General features: G+C 45.3%; 1 long non-coding RNA gene across 1 annotated transcript; it reads left to right on the plus strand.

Moving 5' to 3' along the window:
• Positions 1-1,524: 1,524 nt before the first annotated feature.
• Positions 1,525-4,984, plus strand: LOC118353906 (uncharacterized). The gene is made up of 3 exons (XR_004813463.2): positions 1,525-1,736; positions 2,236-2,299; positions 4,635-4,984. It is a non-coding gene; the product is annotated as an uncharacterized LOC118353906 (long non-coding RNA).
• The last annotated feature ends 18,111 nt before the right edge of the window (positions 4,985-23,095 follow it).

The following is a 23,095-nucleotide window of genomic DNA, read 5'->3' on the forward strand; positions in this document are numbered from 1 at the left end:
ACTAAACTAAACTAAACTAAACTAAACTAAACTAAACAAACTAAAATAAAGGGACAGGCCCGCCCGCCGCCGCCTGGCCAGGCCCGCGGGTCTCGGAGGCGGACCGCGCCCCCGGGCCGAGCCACCCGCGCGCGGCGCAGCAGCAGGGGGTGCGTCTGCAGCTCCGCGGGAGGCGGGGCTCGTCCCCCAGCAGCCCCGGGGGCCCTCAGCTTGGAGAGGTTATTTCATGTCGAGTGATGCCAACTCCCGAGGACGGAATTGCTGTCGGCCTCGGAGAAGGCCGTTCACAAGCCCACGACTTCACGGAGCCCGCGGCCCGAGCCCGGGAGCGAAACCGCGGTCGGGGCCGCCGCGAAGCTCCTGCCGCTCCTGCCAGCCGAGCCTGCTGGGCGCGCTGGAGATGCCGAGCCGGGTTGTTGGAAGGCTGTCGGGCTGTCGGCCGGGAGCGGGAGCCGCTGGCGCCGGCGCCTCCTCGGGGCGGCGCTGGAGGGAAGCAGGGAGGAGGCCGGGGTCACGGGGCTTGGGGGGACTCGGCTGGCAGGCATTGCAACGCCTGTACCCCAACGTGCGTGGGCCGTGTGTCCCCCCAGCGTGCCATGTGCCATGTGTCCCCCCAACGTGCATGTGCCGTGTGTCCCCCCAGCGTGCCATGTGCCATGTGTCCCCCCAACGTGCATGTGCCATGTGTCCCCCCAACGTGCCATGTGCCATGTGTCCCCCCAACGTGCATGTGCAGTGTGTCCCCCCAACATACATGTGCTGTGTGTCCCCCAACGCCATGTGCGGTGTGTCCCCAACGTGCCATGTGCAGTGTGCCCCCAACATGCCATGTGTGGCATGTCCCCATTTACAGAAAACTGAGGAAGGAAGTGGTTGGCAGCAGGGAAGGACAGTCACGGGCGGTGCTCTGGGCTGAGCCCCAATACCTTAGTCCTTAGCTCATTTCCCCAGGAAGACATACCTGATGAAAGGAGGGAGACCTCTTTTGCGCTAATAACACGCTGGCCTCATCCAACTCCCTGCATCTTTAATTAATGTTTACAAAGCACTTTAATCTACCCAACAAGCTAGTTAATTAGGCCAGTATTATTATCCCTCTCTTTCTGAACCAAATCCAGGAAAGAATCAATACTGTCAGTCCTTAATCCTCCATGAATAATGGTCTAAACTTTCCGCTGTTTATGTTTTTTTTATTCCCAAATTGTGTCCCATATTGTGTTATATACTAATGCATTTAGCATGAATGGGCTTACTACAAGTTAAAGAGTATTAAACACCCGTGGGTGAGGGAGGTAAAATAAGCAACCCTTGTCTTTAAGGATTTCAGGTAAAGAAAAAGACGTTTTGTCAAGGGCTTCTCAGAATTTTTTTTCTTTTTATTAATGCGCTTTTGGCTTGGTTGGGTTTTCATGACGTGTAATTAATTTTTAAAGTTTACTTAAAATTTCTGAGTCACACGGTATCTTTTGTGTAAAAGTTAAATTTTACTCAGTATCTTTTCTGACAGGTGAAGAAGAGGTAAGAAGGAAGAAATGGATGGAAGGAATTAGGAAGGAAGAAGGAGAAAAGAAAAAGACAAGCAAACAAATGACCTCCAAACACCACCACCACCACCACCACCACCACCACCACCACCACCACCACCAAAAAACAGACAAAGAATGAACCAGGAAGAAAATGAGACAGGTTTCAACCAGGTGTCTCACACCCCGGAGCTCTGTGGGGATTACAAACAGGTGAACCTTCCTCTGGGCTGGTGTGGATTAGCCAGGGACCCAGAGTGACAACCCGAATACAGGCTGGCTTCCGGTCCCCAATGCACCCCTGTCTAGGCACCTTTGTGCTCACTGAATAACACAAAGGGACTAGAACAATAGGAAGGGAGGTAAGAAAACAAGAAAAGGGTTAGAGGGGTGATTTAAAAATAGTTATGCATGAAAGTACTAGATGACGTCAAGGGAGGAAAAAAAAGAACAAAGAAACATCTGGAGGGTCTTTGTATCTACTATTGTTATTCCTTTAAAACCCATGGAATTTACAAAATTTTACTTTATAGTCACTGGGGTTTTTAATAAATGTCTTCTGAGGCTGCTCTTTGTTAAGAAAATCCTGGCGGTACATGACCCCTCAAATATGAGACAAATGTTATTACAAGCTTTGTGTAAATTAAAAACTTTAAACTAAAAAAAATTAAGCTAAACATACGTGTTTGTTTTATAAAAATAATTACCGTAGAACACTGGCTGAAGAAACTGCAGTATCTGTGAAGGCCACTAGAGGAGGCACACAGGAAAGAAGGGTTAGTAATTTTCCTGTTTTCTTTACCAAAACATGATAGCCTTGTAGAGCTGAAAGAGGAGATGTCAAAAGAAAGGATTTTACCTTATGCCTCTTCCACTCAGATGTGCGATTTTGAGCTGCTTATGTTTCTTGAGATGCAGTTCCTCATTTGTACAATGAGGCTACTAACCTCTACCCTGGGAGGCTAAAATAAAATTATTATTTTTTATTTATTTACTTGAGAGAGAAAGAAAGAGGGAGAGGGAGCAGGAGCAGGGGACAAGCGGATTCCCAGCTGAGCAGGGAGCCTGACACAGGGCTTGATCCCAGGACCCTGAGATCATGACCTGAGCTGAAGGCAGATGCTTAACCGACTGAGCCACCCCAGGTGCCCCCTAAAACAAAATTATTTTAACGTTCATTTGAATAAATGGCAGATGAGAAGAGTTAAGAAAATTGTGAAAATATAGAAAAATATGATAATTTGTGCTGTTTTTGATTGGAGCATAGTACAAGACCATAATTTATTTATTTTTATTTATTTTTAAAGATTTATTTATTTATTCATGATAGACATAGAGAGAGAGGGGGGCAGAGACACAGGCAGAGGGAGAAGCAGGCTCTATGCAGGGAGCCCGACATGGGACTCAATCCCGGGTCTCCAGGATCACATCCTGGGGCAAAGGCAGGCACTTGAACCGCTTAGCGACCCGGGGATCCCCAAGACCATCATAATTTAAAAGTGTCATAATAGAACAGTAACAGATATTGAGTGACATAGGTAATAGAATGGAATCAGTAATCCAGAAAAAGATAGCGTTGACATTGTGTAAACTTTAAGATGTGATGAGAGTCATCTAAAATAAATGAAAAAGGGGCAGATTCTCAATAAATAGGCCTGAGAAAACTAGTAATTTGAAAAAAATATTCAATGTAAAGAAAGCTCTTGCCTTTCCTTATATGCTAAAACAAAACTCAGATACATTAAAGAATTTTAGAACTAGGAGAAAACTTAGGCAAATATTTGTGTGACCTCAAGATGAGGGGAGAGAAGAAATGGAAAAATCGTAGATGAAGTGACCGTTGAACTAGATTTCATAAAAATTTTAGATCCTGACAACTAAAAATATTGTGAACAAAATTTGCAAAGAAAAGAAAAAAACCCTACAGAACTCTGCATAACAACAACAACAACAACAAAATAACAACAACAAAAAGAACTCTGCATAACAAATCTGGCAGTTAACCTTATCCTCAATACAAGAATACCCTTAAGTTGATAAGAAACATTAATAACTTAAGGGAAAAATTTCCTCAAAAATGATTAGTAATTAGCTCTCTCCCTGTGTGTTATATTTAAAGTGTCTGAACTACCTAGTAATTGAAAGAGTAAAAATTTAAAATAATACAGTATATATATATGTATATATATATATCAGAAAATATTTTCTAAAATTCTAATATTCAATACTGACAGGAATGCAATGAAATGGGAAATTTTATGTACTATTAGTGGGAGCATAAATTGACATAACTTAACCAGAAAGCAATTTTATAAAAATATTTCCCAGCTTTAAAATTGTTTATACACTTTGATCCTATAATTCTATATCTAAGGATTCTATAGAAATAGTCAGAAACAGGCACAAAGACTTGTGCATAAAGATATATACCGTCTCCTTTTTATAATGTCAGAAAATTAGAAATGAATAAAGCATCCAAAATTAGAAATAAACTATCATGCAGCTTTTTGAAATGAGGAATTTTTAGTGTCCACAAGAAAATATCTAAATATATGGTTAAGGGGAGAAAAAGAACAGTACAGAATTGTATGTAAATCATTATTTCATGGAAATACATGGAAAATACCTGTATTTCCACATACATGGAAAATGCATATATGTATGGAAAAATTAGAAATCTGTCAAATTGATGGCAGTTCGTGTTTCTGACTCTGATTATATGATTCTTTTTTTTTTTTGGTATTGTGTATGTTCCAAATTTTCTGTTGTGACTCTATATTACTTTTATGCATCAACAAAAACTAGCAAAAATTGTATTTCTATATGAGACAGTAAATGCCAATGTGCATAGCGTTGAGCCTGGCTTATATCAGTCAGTAAATACTTGAGAGATGACGGAGGAAAAGGACATTGACGTACTTCAAGGATGATTTCCTAGTGAAGTTTGTCGATTTAAAAAAGAAATAATTTTTAAAAAAATACTCTTACTTTTTATAATTTGTTTTCATAATTATATAACTTTATTATATTAATTACATATTAATGAATATTAATTATAGAATCTAGATTTATAATACCATTTTATAATTTATAACCATTCTACTTCTGCAGATGAAGAACTTATGACCTGGAGGTTTTTTGGTGACACGTTTAGAGGAAGACTAGGAAAAAAATGTAGTGGGGTGGTTTCATACTTCCTGAAAGCAAGTAGATGGTGTCTGTATCTGAGGGCAGTATTTTGAAGGAGAAACATGTAGAAGGAACAAATATAGAAGAACATAGTAAACACGTTTTTCGTCCGATTTAATGGTAAGCATTCTGGAAGAGAAGCGAGTCTCCAGGAGATCCCTGGTGGACAAGAGTGCCGAGCAGGCAAGCTTTAGGACCTGCCAGTGGGGGAGGTCCAGACGGGGAACGAGGGTGTATGGCACCCATTCATTCATCCTTCATCCAGAAATTCTTCGCTGGCTCTTCTGTGGCAAGCGCTGCTATGGGGAGGTCGAGGAGTACACCAGTGAACAGCATAGATAAAGCCCCTGCCTGCACGGAATTACAGTCCATGGGGGGGGGGGGGTTGGGGAGACCCAGACAGACTCAGGTGATCAAATGGTTAATCTCGAACAGTCTGTTAATCCACAGATAGAATCTGAGTGATTCTGTAAATTAAAACAATAGTGAGATAAACTACCTTTTCCCACCCGCAGAGATAGGAGGCATTACTGGTGGTGGTGGTGGTGGGACAACTACTAAGGGAAGGACTTTTCAAGGAGAGTCTTAGGAAGCTTCTGGTGGTAACCCTCGCCCTCTTCCCACAAAATCTTCACTAACTCCCTGCTTCCCCCTGGGTGCTTTTGGTGTCAGGAGATTAGAAGAGGGGCCGACACCTGCCTCAGGTGAGTATCAGAGAAGAGCAGGACCTAGTGGGACTTGGTCCAGTTGGTGTCCCAGACGGAGAAGGTACCACATTCGGAAGGACAGATGAGTACAGTGGGAGGAGTACTGTGTTTGTGTAGTTGGTTACTTTTCCACTACGTTGAATTTTCGTAGACCCATTTCAGTTAAAATATTTCATTATACCAGATGGCTAAGTTTGAGGGCTGACTTTTTAAATACAATTCCACCCTGACCCAAGTTAGAACTTCCTCTTTCATCTGACCCTGAACTTGAAGAGGTTAATTCCCTGAATTGTGAAGGAGCTCAAAGCTCTGTGTTGCAGCCAGAGTGATGATAAAGGAGTCACCCAGCAGGATGTGTGACCACTAAGTCGGGGACTGTGAAATCCTGGAGGTCTGGCCAGTAGGTTTATAGATGACAATGATGATGACGATGACGCACCAACTCCATTCCCATCAGGACCGCCTGGGCATTACCAGCCTCCCAGGCACTAGAGTCCCATTTGCATTTCCAAGTTGCAATATTGGTGGAGGGGAGGATGGGGGGATCCTTACTGGCAATCCTTTGATAAGCTTAAAATAAATATTTTATTTCAATTTCCAGATTGTTAAATAGGATTTAAAAACAAAACAAAAACAAAACCTCTTCCTATGGAGAATCACAACAGGAAAAGAAAAGGGAAATCGCACCACACGCTACCATTCACCGTGAGTAATAGAATGTTGTGGGATGTGTTTCCTGTTGTCCTAAAAGTTGCTATGGAGGGTTCACAGTACCCGCCACCTCTTACATTCCAAATTTGAGACATCACCAGAAACTAAGCAAGAACTATCTCCTCAGGATTTACTGACAGTCGACAAATCCCAACTGCCCCCCAGCCCCCGACCAACAGCTGCCTCCCCCACTTCCAAACTAAGAAGAGGCTGGAGGTTCCTAAGCTTTGTGGAGGTGCGGTTGGTATTCATGGTGGGAGGCTGTTCTCTGCCCTCTGTTGGGGATGGGAGATGAGGGGAGACCTATTCCTTTTGTATCCACCCGGGGAAATCTCTCTTCTAGTTATCTACAAAATCCCTTTGCCACATGATCACAGAGGTGACTTCCCATCATGTTCGTGGGTCCCACGGATACTCAAGGGGGAGAGGATTGTATAAGGATGTGACGCCAAGGAGACCTTAGAATTCTGCTTAGCTCAAAGGAGAAGGGTTCCTCTAATTCTCACAGCCAAGCATTGGAGAGAATCCTAAGACACTCACTCATGAAGATTGGAGTTCAAGGGGCACCCGGGTGGCTCAGTTGGTTAAGTGCCCGATTCTTGGTTTCAGGTCAGGTCATGAGGTCAAGCCCCCATCTGACTCTGCACTGGGTATGGAGGCTGCTTAAGATTCTCTCTCTCTCTCTCTCCTTTCTCCCTCTCTCTGCCCCACTCCCAGCTCACGCACATGCTCCAAAGGATTAGAGTTCAGCAAGATGGGGATATGAACTCTTGCTAAGGTGTAGACCCTCCATTACCCCCAGGCCACAGGGAGCTGAGTGGGGCAAGGTCATAGCAAGATTCGAGGAGCATGGCACAGTCTCTCTTTCCCACTGAGGTTTGGACAGGCTTGGAAGACTCGTGCCAGCTCCCAGGCTGGGATTTCACAGGAGGGGTCCCTATATGGCGGTTTGAAGGCCCAGAACGCAGTGACCTAGGAGACTAGACGGGGCAGTTGGGGCAGCCCCATCCACCCCGGATCTCCAGGTCCCTCAAAGTGTATGGAAAGGGGACCTTTGAGTTTCTGAGGCTCTACCTCAAGGAATGCAGAAATTATCTGAGAGGCAGACACAGGGTAAGATGCCTGCCAGGGGGCCAGTAAGCCAGGCAATTGAGTTTGAGATGGAAGTTTTTAAATGCCTGGGACTAAATCTTTCAAAAAAAATTTTTTTTATTGTGGTAAAATATACATAACATAAAATTTATCATTTCATTTTATTTTTAAATCCATCGTTTGAATCCTTTTTAAATGTACAATTTTGTGGCGTTAAGTACATTCACAGTGCTGTACAACCAGCACCACCGTCCATCTCCAGGACTTTTTCATCTTCCCAAGCTGAAACTTTGTCCCCCACTAAACATGAACTCCCTATTCCGCCCTCCCCCAGCCTCTGGCAACCACCATTCTTTCTGTCTCTGAACTTGCCTATTCTAGGTACCTCATATACATGGAAAAATATGTCTTTTTAAAAAAAAAAAAGGTTTTATTTATTTATTCATGAGAGAGACAGAGAGAGAGGCAGAGATACAGGCAGAGGGAAAAGCAGGCTCCCCACAGGGACTGCGACGTGGGACTCCATCCTGGGTCTCCAGGATCATGCCCTGGGCTGAAGGATGTGCCAAACCACTGGGCCACCAGGGCTGCCCTATGTTTGTCTTTTTTGTCTGGCTTCTTTCACTAGTTTTTAAGTTCAGTCGTGTTGTACCCTATATTAGAAATCCCTTCTTTCTTTTTTTTTTTTTTTTTTATTTTTTTAAGATTTTATTTATTTATTCATAGAGACGCAGAGAGAGAGAGAGAGGCAGAGACACAGGCAGAGGGAGAAGCAGGCACCATGCAGAGAGCCTGACGTGGGACTCGATCCAGGATCTCCAGGATCACACCCTGGGCTGCAGGCGGCACTAAACCGCTGCGCCACTGGGCCTGCCCGAAATCCCTTCTTTCTTAAGACTGAATAATATTCCATTGTATGGATACACCACTTTCTGTTTATTTGTCCATCTGTCTGTAGACCCTTGGGTTGCTTCTACCTTTTGGCTATTGTGAATAAGGCCGCAGTGAACGTGGGTGCACTAGTATCTGCCCAAGCATCTGCTTCAAATGGTTTTTGGCCTTCACCCAGAAATGGAATTGCTGAATCATATGGTGATTCTACTTTTGACCTTTTGAGCAGCCGCCATATTGCTTTCCACAGTGGCTGCGCCATCGCACATTCCCACCAGCCACGCACCCATGAGAATTTCTTCACATCCCCACCAGCCCTACTTGCTTTCTGTTTGTTGTTGTTTGTGATCATTAGAACTGAATCTTAAAAATGAGACCGGTTTTATAACCAAAACTCTTAGAGAGGTTGTTAAACCCGACCGGTCTTGATCCCTGATGTTCTGCTCGTCGGTTTGAGGTGAGAATTTCGCAGAGAACAGCTGGGGGCAGAGACTCACAGCAATAAAACTGAGTCATGCTTATGCCCCAACAAGTTGAGACTCCTGAATAAACCAGTTACAGGAGCAAAGATATAGGTGAAAGAGAATTTTTTCCCCCTTGGCTTTTTCTTTTTTTTCTTTTTTTTTTAAATTTTTTTAAATTTTTATTTATTTATGATAGTCACAGAGAGAGAGAGAGAGGCAGAGACACAGGCAGAGGGAGAAGCAGGCTCCATGCACCGGGAGCCTGACGTGGGATTCGATCCCGGGTCTCCAGGATCGCACCCTGGGCCAAAGGCAGGCGCTAAACCACTGCGCCACCCAGGGATCCCCCCTTGGCTTTTTCTTAAAATGCTTACTAACATTGAAAATGATTCCCCTAAGAATGTAGCAGGCTACACAGATGTACAGCCTTCATCATTTCACCTCCCATTCCTTTGTAAACCCTTGCAAAACGGGTGCTAGTCCCACAGCTATTCTGAAGCTGTGTTCTCTTGGTTGCCATCCTGGCTTTCAATCTCTGACAGTTGGGATCGTCCATTAGGTCTAGGTATTTTTTTCCAAAGTTGAGTCTTCAGCAGAGTTCACCTGCTTTCCTTGGGCAAAGACATTCATCAGCCTGACCTCACATATTACTTATATGATGAGGACCTGAAAAACCTCCACCTCTGGGCATTATTCATTCCCCTTAACAAGCTGATTGTCTACACTGGTTTCAGTTGGGAATCTTGTTTTAAACTGTGTGCCGGGCATCTCATTCATTAAATTCCTCCACCATCCATCACCCTACCTTGGTTGTGAAAGGCCCGCCTCCCTCCTTAGAATGCTTGAGCTGGGAGAGAGACTATAGACACACACACAGTTAAATCATTCTGCATGATACAAAAACAGGAGTGATCCACTGGCATCTCAGAAAGGAAATGGAGATCCTAAAGGAGGATATGGCAGGACACCTGGGTGGCTCAGTGGTTGGGTGTCTGCCTTTGGTTCAGGGCGTGATCCCAGGATGGAGTCACACACACATCAGGCTCCCTGTGGGGGGCCTGCTTCTCCCTCTGCCTACGTTTCTGCCTTTCTCTCTCTGTGTCTCTCATGAATAAATAAATAAAATCTTTAAAAAATAAATAAATAAAGGAGGAAATGGAAGTGTCAAGAGAGGTGGGAAGCAGGGAGGGCTAGCTAACAACATGATGGAAGACCAGAGCCTACGGAGAGACACAGACATAGAACATTCTGTGTGTGGGAATGATGAGGCTTTGAGAGAGCAGTGCCTGACCGTAAAGTTTGCAGTGTTTGCTAGTTGTGCGCTGTTCCCTCTGCTACTCCCAAACCTCCTAACACCAGTGGTTCTTTGGGAGGATAAAAGAGGTCACAGGCCATGATTTTCAGGAAAATAAGGAGAAGCAAAACAGAGCCAGCTGTAATCGTTTGGAGTCAGAGGACAGCAGAGAAATCAGGTGCATTGTGGGTGAGAAAGCACAGCCCCGTGCCACTGAAATATGTTAGAGAAGTAGGGGAGGGTGTTCTAGACTCTGCCATTATGACTTACCTAAGTCACTAATTTTGATATTAAGTAAAACAATGACCTTAAGAAGTAGGAGGTCATGGAGATTGGTGGATTATACGATGTTCACAAACAGGATGTGGACCTGTGGTATCAGGTGCCTGTTCTTCATAGATGCCAGAGCACGCATGGGGCCAGCTGTGTGTGTCGCTATAGCTGCCCTCACGTTTTGGCTTCCTTCTTGGGCTCCTAATCTTTTCTCTTAGACCTGGTCTTCTCTCTTAAGCTCTTTAAAAGTCCTGGAGACCCTCTTCCTCATTCCAGGGGTATAAGTATTAATAGGGCTGTGTATCTTGACATCGCATTTCATAGCTTACAGAACTCATTCACACACATCTAATTCTCATAATAGTCTTAGAAGGTATTATTCTTCCCATTTTACAGGTAAGGAATCTGAGGCTCAAATGGGTTCAATGACTTACTCAAACTCAAGCATTAATAAGTGTCCCAGTGAAAATTCTGTCTGCTGGATTCTGCTCTTCATTGGAGCTGCCTTTGTGAGTTCTTCCAATAAGGAAGAGCAGTCCTGGTTGATGCATTTTCTCTCTATAAAGCCAGTTGAGGGATTTGTGCTCCTGACGTTGACAATTTTCAAGGTTTCAAATTAGTATCAGGGAGAAGTATGACTTGCATGAGAGTTTAAGGAATAGTAATAAGCATCAGAAATTTGGAAATCAGGGCACTTGGGTGGCTCGGTGTCTTAAGTGTCTGCTTTCCACTCAGGTCATGATCCCAGGGTCCTGGGATCGAGTCCTACACCAGGCTCCCTGTTCAGCAGGGAGTCTGCTTCTCCCTCTCCATTTGCCCCTTCTCTGCTCATTCTCTCTCTTTCTCCCTCTCTCAAATGAATAAATAAAATCTTAAAAAGATAAATTTAGAAATCTTCCTTTATCAATGTTCATCTGAGTGGAGTCAGCTGCGGGACAACAAAAAATAGAAGCCACATTTCCCAGCTAAAGAAAGGGTGAGAACTACATCCATTACGATTTTTTTTTTTTTCCATTACGATTTTGATGGAAAGATTCAAGCATTTTCCTTAAGCATTCCATAAAGAATTGCTAAGTGCCAAATACAAAGTACCATTGCATGATTATGAAAAGATTCTTTGCTTCCATATATCAAGTAAATCTGAAGCACGATAATTCTATGAGTAAAGCAAACACATGTAAAGCATCATGCTTTCCCAGACACGCTAAAGCCCTGCATTCAAGCCAAACCCCAGAAAGTGCAAAGAGCTAATGCTACAGGATTCATGCTACACAGGCCTTATCATCTTTCCATCTTCACCTCTTGCTTCAGTTTTGCTTGGAAGCCCTTAGCCAGACTAGCAGGGGTGACAAAAAAGAGTGTGGGCCATGCAGGTGATGAGGAGAGCTGGCCAGAGAACAGAGTTGGCTTCAGTCTCTGGCTCTCCCAGGAAGAATAGATGGACCATCCTTGCAAAACAGTGGGGAAATAACTATTTTTTCTTTTTCCTTTTTTTTTTTTAAAGATTTATTTATTTATTTATGAGAGACACAGACTGAGAGACAGAGGCAGAGACATAGGCAGAGGGAGAAGCAGGCTCGTCTCAGGGAGCCCGATACGGGACTCGATCCCAGACCCTGGGATCAAGACCTGACCCAAAGGCAGGTGCCCAACCGCTGAGCCACCCAGGCATCCCGAGAATAACTATTTTCAGGGGGGAATTAAATATGCCCATTTCCAAGCGACTGTTTGAGGATCTCAGGGCTAATGGGTATACAAGAGTTCTCCTCTCACTTTTATCTGCCCACCAGGTGGTCCAGAAGCAGATGATCCTCCTTCTGATGAATGGTCAGAAGGTCACTAGTAGCCTCACACTTTGTCATGACCCCTACATCACTCACCCACCTCATCTCATCCTGTAGGCATTTTCTCATCAAGAAGGATGAGTACAGCACAAGATATTCTGAGAGAGAGACCACATTAACAGAACTGTCATTATAATTGTTCTTTTTATTATTAGTTATTATTGCTAATCTCTTACTGTGCCTAATTTTTGAGTTAACTTATTATCATAGTTATGTATGTATAGGAAAAAACGGAGTATCTGTAGGGTTTGGAACTATCTCTGATTTCAGGCATCCACTTGGGGGGTCTTGGAACACGTTCCCATGAATAAAGGGGCATGACTGTACAAACAACTCCATAATAGGTTTGAGTGTTGTCTTTCATCAGCTCATTTCCCAAGTTTACTAAAAAGAGCAAAATTAAGTCATTTAATTTTCATTGACTTTCCCTTCCCCTTCCTCTCCTGGGAAGAAGTGCTTATGAGCTCCGAAGAGGAACAGGCCTGGTTAGATTCGTAAATTGAATAGTTTAAGCAATTAAGATCTGACTCTAGAACGAAAGAGGATATACTAGCAAGGAAGGACTCATCTAATTTAATAAGTGGGATGACATGATAAAGAATAAACCATTCTAACTTCCACCCTGTTAAAAAAAATTGTATTAAAAAATTCCACATGTTTGAAACATTTCTAAGAGGGACAAATAATTTTTCATTTCATAAATGCATTTACTAAAAGGCTTCTTTAGGGTCACCTGGAGGGGGCTCAGTCCATTAAGCATCTGGACTCGGAGCATCTGGGTGGCTCAATGGTTGAGTGTCTGCCTTTGGCTCAGATCCTAATCCCGGGGTCCTGGGATTGAGTCCAGCTTCGGGCTCCCCGCAGGGAGCCTGCTTCTCCCTCTGCCTGTGTCTCTCATGAATAAATAAATACAATCTTGAAAAAAAAAACCCACAATATCTGGACTCCTAGTTTTAGCTCAGGTCATGATCTCAGAGTCCTGGGATCAAGCCTCATGTTGGGCTCTGTGCTCAGTGGGGAGTCTCCTTTCTCTGTCTCTCTTTCTCTCTCTCTTTTTCCCTCTGCCTCTCCCCCAGCTCATGTACTCTTTCTCTCTCTCTCTAATAAATAAGTACATTCTTAAAAAAAAAATCCAAAGAATATCCAGGTTACATACAAGAATGCTTCTATTGCTTAAGATGAGCTATTTCTGTAACTCTGGACCTAAAGTGGTTTTCGTGCCTTGGTCTCACAATGTTTTCCAGACATGAATTCACTAACTGGATGACAGAGAAACTAAAGCTCCAAGAGAACCAGGAGAAAGATACGGCTTCTGATCCCCAATCTGTAGCCTTCTTCAAAAACAAAACAAAACAAATTTTGCCGATTCAGGGACACTGCCAGGCAGGTAGAGTTGCTATAAAAGCAATGTATTACTAAAACAAGGGAGTAAGATGAAATGCTTTGATTTTAGGCAAAATACATTTCAGATGATTAACTGAAAAAAACCCTAGACATCGGATTGGGGCTGGGAGAAAGAATCTTTAAATGTCTTTTAAAAATGGATAGCCTCGGTCCTCTGGGCCAGCAAAGAGATACCTGTAAGGCGGCATGGGCTGGGTATGTTTAAGTAAGTGAAAAAGTATCTAGTAACTGAAACAGGAGGATCGGCGTGTGCCAAGGCAGGGTGACATTTCAGCACCCCAGCCTGTGGGGACCAGCCCGGGCTCCGATCGCTCTCCCCTGTCCCCTGGCTGCGCTGCGGGCCACCTCCAGGCCTCCCGTGGCTCTGGCCCTTGCCGTCCAGAAACCGTCCTCCGGGGACAGAGCCTTTTTGGCAGCCGCTTCGAGATTGTGAAGCGATGACCCACCTCTCCTCAAAGTCGGAACAGACGAGGCAAGGGGTCGAGGTGGGAAGACCCGGGGTCCCCTGGCTTTCAGAGGGACGGGGCAGCCACCTAGCCCTCTGCCCCGAGCTTTGCTAACTTGGCACTTGCTTCTACTCTTCTCCCGGGGGCCTCGGATCCAATAAGAGGCCCCCGGATGATGGGGTTTTTTTGGTTTTCATGAACGGGATGGGATCAAGAAGCTTGACGTAAAAGAACTTGGGATCTTGCAATCGTAAGATTGACTCAGTTACTAATTGCTTTGTAATAAGCAGCGGGGCTGGAAAGCCGCGGAAGTGGGTGAGGTGCTAGTGCCCCCCCGTCTCACTCACACCCAGGGGCTCAGCAGTTTCCCCAGCCCCTTCAGCCCCACGTGCCTCTCTCGGACCCTCAGATTTCTCACCCTCTGCGGTCCCAATGCTTTCTCTGCTCTCCTGCTCCCCACTGCATCCTGGCCTGTCATTAAAGACCTCAGCTTGAACCCCACTTCCTTCGTGGAGATTTCCTGAGTGTCCCCCAAACATCTCTACCTCCTCCTTTCTCCCTCTTTCTCTTTTTATAAAGTGCTTGCGATGTTCTGCTCGGTGGCAGGGCCCTTTCTGAGCAACGCCCCCCCCTTCCATGGATCTCAGATCTCTCTGCAGCCAGGGCCCTGCGTTCATTCATTCCCCTCAGCACACGGGATGAACTCAGTTTGAAACTCAGTTTCAAAAATGAACCTGATTTGAGGGGCACCGGGGTAGCCCAGTGGTTGAGCATCTGCCTTTGGCTCAGGTAGTGATCCCGGGGTCCTGGGATCGAGTCCCGCATCGGGTTCCCTACAGGGAGCCTGCTTCTCCCTCTGCCTGTGTCTCTTTTTTTTTTTTTTTTTAAGATTTTATTTATTTATTCATAGACACACAGAAAGAGGCAGAGACACAGGCAGAGGGAGAGGGAGAAGCAGGCTCCATGCAGGGAGCCCGATGTGGGACTCAATCCCAGGTCTCCAGGATCACACCCGAGGCTGCAGATGCCACCAAACCGCTGCGCCACCAGGGCTGCCCTCTGCCTGTGTCTCTGCCTCTCTCTCTGTGTGTCTCTCACGAATAAATAAAATTTTTTTTTAAAATGAAACTGATTTGGAAGAGATGGAAACCAAGTGGAAGGGAGTAAGCAGAGGCTGGTGGGTCAAGAAGCGGGGGCAGAAGGCTGGAGATCGGCATCAGAGGCGGCAGCCCTGCGTGCAGCCTCGGCAAGTCTGCTGGAAGCAGGAGGAAAGGACGCAGTGGGAGTCTAGCAGGGCGTGCTGAATTCTGAGCCATGGGTGCATATTGCCCCTTAGAAGGGCCCCCAGGAACTCGGGGACTGGGCCCGAGCATCAGCATCTGAGAGCCAATCCGCAGACAATGCGGCCTGACCAGGCAGGTTTTCTTCGGCAGCCACATCCCAGCAGCAGGTGCCCCTGAGTGGGGGAGAGGTCACAGTGTCCACAGCAGTCACGACCCGGACACCCGCTTCGGGGTCCGTCTGAGGCCCAGACCCGAGGAGGGAGTCCACTCCGGAGCCACAGGCCCTCTACCTCCAACAGATGAGCCTCTCACCTACTTCTAAGGATTTCTAGAAAAGGACATCTTACTGCTTTCCTTCCTGGGGAAGGTCTCTTTCCTGGGTTAGTTAAGGGTGCATAGAATCTACCGAGTACTTTCTGGACTCCGGACCCGGCCCAGAGGGGCTGCGTGGGGTGAGGTGGTGGTGGGGATGGGAGGCTGTGTCTTAGACGCAGGGGGGTGGCGCGGAGCCGAGAACGGGGCCGGGGGACCCAGAGCCGCTGGTCCAGCAGGCCTCGGGGTGATGCCATTGCCCAGGTGCCTCGGCTCTGCACTCAGCGCTCAGCGACTCGGGGCAAACCTGACTCAAGGCCATTCTTTTGGAAAGGTATGCAACCCCGGTGATGAAACCGGAACCAGAGCCTGAGGGATTGCCTCCCTCAGAGATCTGGGCTTGTGCTGCCAGCTGGAGAGTTCTGGAAACCCCAGGATGCAGGCAGGGGAGGACACAAGGGCCTTTGTTTTTACTTCGCAGGTGGAGCCCGTTCTTCCTTTAATTCTGAAATGCTTTCATTTGGAGTCTGCTGCACTGGTTGGCAGCTGTTGGTGGGAGGCAGCTCTCCACCTGGGCCTGCGGCTTCTCAGAAGTCCCTGCGTGCCTGTGACCAAGGAGGCCTGGTCTGCATAGAGTCGTCCCCTGGGGCGGTCCAGGGCACCCCACGCAGAACTCCATTGTAATTCTGAAAAAACAGACAAGTAGAAAAACCCACAAGTTGCCTGCACGGTTGGCCTCCAAGTTTAAACACACTGTGTCCTGCCTAATGTTTTCTAGGAGGGCTTCAGATGAGGAAATCCCACCTCAGATGAAAACTGTTATGATAAATTTCAAATGGATTCGGGGGCAGGTGTTTAGGAAAGGAGCCGAGGCACTTTGAGGGGACTCTTTAAAGTCAGGTATGGGGCGCCTGGGTGACTCTATGGGGTGAGCGTCCGACTTTTGGTTTCAGCTCAGATGGTGATCAGGGTTGTGAGATCGAGCCCCACATCGGGCTCCACGCTCAGCACAGTCTGCTTGAGGTTCTCTCTCTCTCTCTCTCCCTCTGCCCATTCCCCTGCTCACACACATGCTCTCTCTCTCTCAAATAAATAAATCTTTTAAAAAATAAATAAAGTATCATAGTGGGCTGATTTGTGTTCCCTCAAACTCATGTGTGAAGCCCTAGCCTTCCATATCTCAGAATATGCCTGAATTTGGAGATGGCCTTTCACAGGGTGATTAAGCTAAAATGAGGTCATTAGGGTGGACCCTAATCCATGTGACGGCTGTCCTCATTAGAAGAGATCAGGACCCAGACACAGAGGGAAGGCCATGTGGAGAGACACAGGGAGAAGGTGGCTGAAGAGAGCTGGATCAGAGAGACCAGCTGCAAATCTTGATCTCAGACTTGCAGCTTCCAGAACAGTGAGAAAACAAATGTGATTTCAGCTTTCCAGGGTGTGGGACTTTGTTGTGGTCTCTGGGTAGACTCATGCAGGACTGTCCAAGTGTACCCGTCAGGGGTGCAGGAACAAGGCCCCGGAGAGGGAGGCAAAGATGAGAGGCTGAAGGATTGCTCTGGAGGGACGGCTTATGTGGAATGTTCCAGATGAGGGAGAAAGACTCAGAAGGGTGGGGAATGGAGGATAATTGTACCTAAGGCTGGATTAAAGTAAAAGTGACAAACCAGTCTTACTCTGCTCGTGCTATGTGGGCTCCACACATCCTTCTCTTTTTCACAGCCCAGCTTGTTTCTTGCTGCCCAAGGTCTTACTGTGTTCCTCAGGATTATGTACCATTTATTCGGGGACCCCCTGAAGGTAGAACAATAGCTTGTCCCTCCTGCCCCCATGCCAGTAACCTCTACTGGTGGAATCTCCCAATGCTGGTGGAGAATTTAGATTAAAGGCCTTTCCTAAGTGGCCCTCAGATTGTATCACTTGGGGAACAGCCTGCTATTTCTACTCTTAATTAAAGCTGCCTTACTGAAGAAGTAAAAGATTTAAATGAAAAAAAAAAAAAAGATTTTGGGCCGTGGGATGCCACACTGAATTTCAAATGGAATAAAATCCCCAAAATGGAATCCCCACATAGAGTCCTGTCTCCTAATTAGTCTCAGATCTTGATTCCTCTCTCTTTTTCTCTCTCTCTCTCTTTTTTAAGAGAGAGAAAGAGAATCTTAAGCAGGTTCCACACACATTGCAGAGCCTGATGTGGAGCTCAATCTCACGATCCTGAGATCATGACCTGAGCCGAAATCTAGAGTTGGACGCTTAACCAGCTGAGCCACCCAGATGCCTCAATTCCTCTCTCTTTTTATTTTTGGTGCTTTAAAACAAAATCAGTAACCCAGCATAATTAAAAGGTGTGCCATGGAGGAACACACAGAGCTCCAGAAGTGAGTCATTTCATTCGTTTGTGCCCTGATTTCTCCATGTGCGAGCCCATGGGCCACGCTACCCCACCGCCTCCTTGCTCAAAATGCCGTCAGGGACATTCGAACCATAATAAATTCAGGGTCTTAGTTAAGTATTAGGTAAATATTTAGCTCCAACATACTTCTTCCTAGAAGTAGGAGAGATAGTGACCTGAAGCTGAAGTTCCCCCTTTGAAGTTTTGAGTTTGAAAGGGTCTACTTCTTGCTTTTTATGAAAAAAACAAAACCATTCCTTTTGTCATTACGTTGTTACGATTTTCTTTTAATAACAGGTCTGGAACAGGTAGAAATTCCCTAAACCCATGGAAAGGAAGGCTCTCATCTCACTATAATTTTTGGTAATTACAGCTAACAGCAGCTCATTTTGTTGGCTTCATTTGGGAAAACTGAAACTTATCTCTTTATCCTCGTAAGAGTTCTTGTTTTGATAGAATCTCTTCAGAATCCATTAAACATCCTTTTTTCTTCTTAATCTTTGTCCACTGGATATAGGTCATCATAATATTACTGTTGCACTAAGGCATCGTTCAGTCCTGTCAACAATGAGCCTGTCATCAATGTGTGTGTGTGTGTGTGTGTGTGTGTGTGTGTGTGTTTCCCCTTATGGCTAAATGACACTTTTTGGAATCTTGTATCCACTTGGTGCCATTGCCTATTTTTGTCAATCTGTGTACCTTGAATCTCTCCCATTTGCGGTGGGCTGGGAGAGCATGTTAGAATATGTTAGAATAATCTACAACTAGATAAAATTGGCTCTGAACTCCAGGTGTCAGAAGCTCTTTGGTGAATAGCAGTACAGTGGATATTCATGAATGCCATCCCAGCTTGTGTTACTGCCTTTCCAATAGCCCCTGATTTCTAGGGGGGGATCCATGTATTTCTATCCGGGGCTCCAGGGTTGGAGCCTTTGAGCCCAGCCAAGGCCAGTCAGCACACTGCATTCCCCTAGCTGTGTGCTTGGTCCAGGGGTCCAATCAGAGAGCTCTCAGCATCTCTAGCTTATGATGCCTTGAGAAAAGTACCTACTGTTTCTTGGACATAGAATAAAGCCTATAGTCTAGATCTACCCAAGGTCATCTTGTCACCATTAGGGAGTTAGCTTTAGGATGAGGTTGATACCAATGAAGGCAGAATGGAAAGACAGATTGAAATAGTAACTTTGGTGACATCTTCTAACCACTGGGCTAACCATTGCTTAAAGCTCCCCCTACCTCGGGATGTCTCTATTTTTTTATATGAGACTTTAAATGATAAATCTTCTATTTTCTAAGCCAGTTTGAGTTAGCTTTTCTGATATTTATATCAAAGAGAGTCCTAATGGATTCATAATGTGAAAGAATTTTGTACTTGGGTTTAGTATAAAACTATTTTGATATTTCAGAAGATACTGTTGGCATACTTCCTAGTAATATCTGGGTATCCACTTATTCTTTTTTATTAAAGATTTTATTCATTTATTCATGAGAGACACAGAAAGAGAGAGAGGCAGAGACACAGGCAATGGGAGAAGCAGGCTCCAGGCAGGGAGCCTGATGCGGGACTCAATCCTGGGACTCCAGGATCACGCCCTGAGCTGAAGGCGATGCTGAACCGCTAAGCCATCCGGGCTGCCCCGACTTATTCTTTAAATTATACATACACAGGGGCACCTGGATGGCTCAATTAGATGTCTGACTCTTGATCTTACCTAAGGTCTTGATCTCAGGGTCATGAGTTTGAGTCCTGCATGGGGTTCCATGCTGGGTGTAGAGCCTACTTAAAAAAAATGTGCATATGCATTACATGCACTTTTGTATATATGATATTTCACTATAAAAAGAAAATAGTTATTACCATTATACACCCATTTAGGCAGAATAATCAATAACATTCATTCAAAAATATTTATTGAATGTCTATTATATGCCAGACACATTCTTGGTCCTAGGGATATAGTGGGGAAACAAGACAAAAATTCCCACTCAAAAAAATAAATTTTTAAAATTAAAAGATATATAGTAATGTTAGGTAATGATACGTCCCATGAAAATAAGTAAGGAAGGTTAAGGGAGAGGCAAAAATGTGCTGTCATTTTAGGCAGAATGGCTGGAAGGCATCTCTGATGAGATGACATTTGAATAGAAACCTGAAGGAAGGTGAGGAGGTGGACCTTGAAGGTATTGAGGGATTTGGGAAGAGCACTCCAGATGGGGGAACAGTATGTGCAAAGGTCCTGAGGTAGGAATGAGCTTAGAGTGCTCTGGGAACAGCATGGAGCCTGGTGGCCTAGAGTGCAGGGGGGGAGGGAGAGGGTATCAGAAAGGCAGCTTGGATTAGCAAGGATTGACTAAATTCAGAGAGAGATGGGATATGTCTGGAGGATTTTGAATAGAGAGTGTTAGGATCTGACTTAGCATTCAAAGGATCACTGTTGCTACGTGGAGACTAGTGTGTAGAGAGTAAAGGTGGACCCAAGGAGGCCAGTTGGGAAGCCTTTGCTTTATTCCAGGTGAGACAAACAGTGGCCTGGACTCTGCTATAGCAGCAGGGTTAGTGAAAGGTTGTCAGACCCCAAGAGGAGAGCCTAGAATTTGTCAGGGAATGTGGATAGGATGTGGCAGGGGAGACAACAAGAGGGATCAAGGGTGCATCCAAGTTTTTCCCGTAGGAACCCTTGGAGGAGGAGCCAGTTTGGGGAGAGAATCCAGAGTTCTGCGTCGGACTCGTTGAATAGTGATGCCTGATGAGACATTCACAAGTGAAGCTCAGGTGGGCGGAGGGGTGTGCAAATGTGTTAGGGAGACTGTTTAGCTCCACCACTGATCGTAATCCTCTCAGTGACGGGTGGAAAACGAACACCAAATGAAGTGGATGGAAACCTTGTGAACACCGGTGGTCTTCACTACCATCTCCGTGTAGAGGCTCTGAAAGTCCGAAGTGAGCTGCCTAAAATGGGCTGATGCCCTGTACGGGATCCACAAGTCACGTAACTGGGGGACAGAACAGAGGTGCCACGAACCCCCCTGGAAGCACCCCTGCGCAACACTCGCCACCACTACCGGCCAATTCAGACCGCGCTCGGGTGCTGCTTGCTTCGCCAGCCTTCTAAATGGCAAGAGCGCAGCCCTCGAAGAGGAGAACAGGCCGCTGCTTTTTATTTTCTGCACCCAAAGTCGGTAAGCAGCGTGGATTCAGTCCTTCTGCACCTGATGCCTGCCATTCCCCGGGGCCAAGTGACTAAGGGAACCCGTAAGTGCCACTGTAGTGTTGGGAGCAGACAATGACACTGTTACCTGGGACTGTGAGAGCCCCTGGCCTGGGGACTTGGTGACCTCTGACCTCCAGCCCTCCAGCGCTGTGCAGTGTGCCCAGCACTAAACACGAGACCAAAGGCCTCGCTGCACCTGCAACCCCCGACTGTGCCTCTTCTATTCGCAGCGTAGGTCCCTATCAGACACATTTATACCTTAGTCCTTGGGCCGGTTCTCTGTAAAATTATCTGATCGAGATTTCCAAATGAACACCAAACACAAATGTTCTAGAAGTTCAAACAAAAAAATGCTTGCTTCACTTCGCAGAATTCTTTCGCCATTTTCCCGAAGGAAGAGGGCACAAAGAGGAGGCATGACAGCCCCAGGACTTCAGATGATGTCTTGAGTACTCTTTCTGTGGAAGGATGAAAGGCTCCCTTGAGGCAGCCAGCCCAAATACTCCCCTGTAGTTTTGCATTCCAATTAACTAATGAGATAAGCCTCCCATTCCAGTTTTCCTGTCTGGTTTTAATTGCTATTGCAGTCTTACTAATCATTTCCTGCAGTTTTCCCTTCTTTTGCTATGATAAATATTAATGCCTTTAATTTTCCATCCTTCCTTTGGCCTGGGGAGTCTATTAAGAGAGAGGATTTCTTATTGTCTAGTTTGCCTTTCTCAGCGAGGAACAATTTTCATTTTCTAGAGCAGATTTTTCTAGGTTCATTTTTAATTCAGAACTTTACTTTCATTTTACTTTGTACTAAAGAGAATGAGAAGCCTACAACAGCCAGAGTTGCATCCAAGAACTTGAGGCTCTTTGTGGTCTCTTTTTCATTGTTTTCTCTCAAGAGTCCTTCGCCTGGGCTACTAGGGCTGTGTCGATTTGTTCCCTTTGGCAGCAAACTCGGTTTTTTGTTTTTTTGTTTTTTTTTTCAGCCCCTTGCTGATAAAGCTAGAGAAAAACTGGGGGAGGGGGCAGGGGTAGTAGCAGACAAGACCAAAAGGCTACAGAGCCCTGCTGTTCTTTCCTGAAACTCTTGCTATTTTTCATGAGTAAATGCTTCTCAATTTGTTACCTGCCTTTGGCCAATTTCCAGGTCCTAGAAATGGCTGGGTTTCTTGGGGTTTTTGTTTTCCAATTTTCTATGTGTTCTGTGATGGAGATGGTTTGCTGGACCTTTTCATGCTACCATTGCTGGAAGTCTGGCCTCTGAAAGGCTTTTTAAAAAAATATTAAATGTGATGGGGCATGAATTTCCCAGTTGTCTACTGTTTCCACTGCCCCTAAGACCCTCCACTTATTTGCCTCATTGAATTATCTGCCTAGGCCTGAAGGTACTTGAGCTTATGAATGATAGTGTTCAGGGGTGACACCTGGATAATGTCCTGAAAGTGTCATGGAATATGCACATAGTGTTAGTTCTTCCACAAACATCTGCCTTATAAAAAGGCCTGTGTGCTAGATCCTCTGATATAGAAAAGCCTTCAGTAGGAGGTCCTTGTTCTCAAGGCTCCTAAAATCCTGGGAGAAATGAGGAGCGTGGACACAAAGAGAGAACTCACGTTGTAACACCTGGTGTACGATACACACAAGAAGCTTCTCTGTAGGCTGGGAAGGACAAAAGTGATTTCATTTTTCTTTTCTTGTTTTTTAAAGATTTCATTTATTTAAGAGAGCAAGCAGAGAGCAACATTTCATGCATATATGAGTAGTGCTCCTCACCCCACCCCCCCGATGAAGATGTTGTAACTTTCATTAGGTTTTCAAAACATTTTACTAAAATCAACTCAGAAGACTTCAGGAACCCTACTTAATCATTCTGGAGATTATTGCTTTGGGCAAATCTGGTGACCAATCCTTATCAGACCCGGGAACAAAGAGAAGATCTAGAAATTTAGATTTACAGAACATTTGAACTAAAACCTTTCTTTCTCCCACCTCATCCTCATTCTACAGATGCAGGAACTGATTTCTCAAGATGGTACATGTTTTGCCAAAGTCTCACAGTGA

This window comes from Canis lupus, chromosome 2, assembly GCF_003254725.2.
Source record: "Canis lupus dingo isolate Sandy chromosome 2, ASM325472v2, whole genome shotgun sequence".
In the NCBI taxonomy this organism is placed as follows: Eukaryota; Metazoa; Chordata; class Mammalia; order Carnivora; family Canidae; genus Canis; species Canis lupus.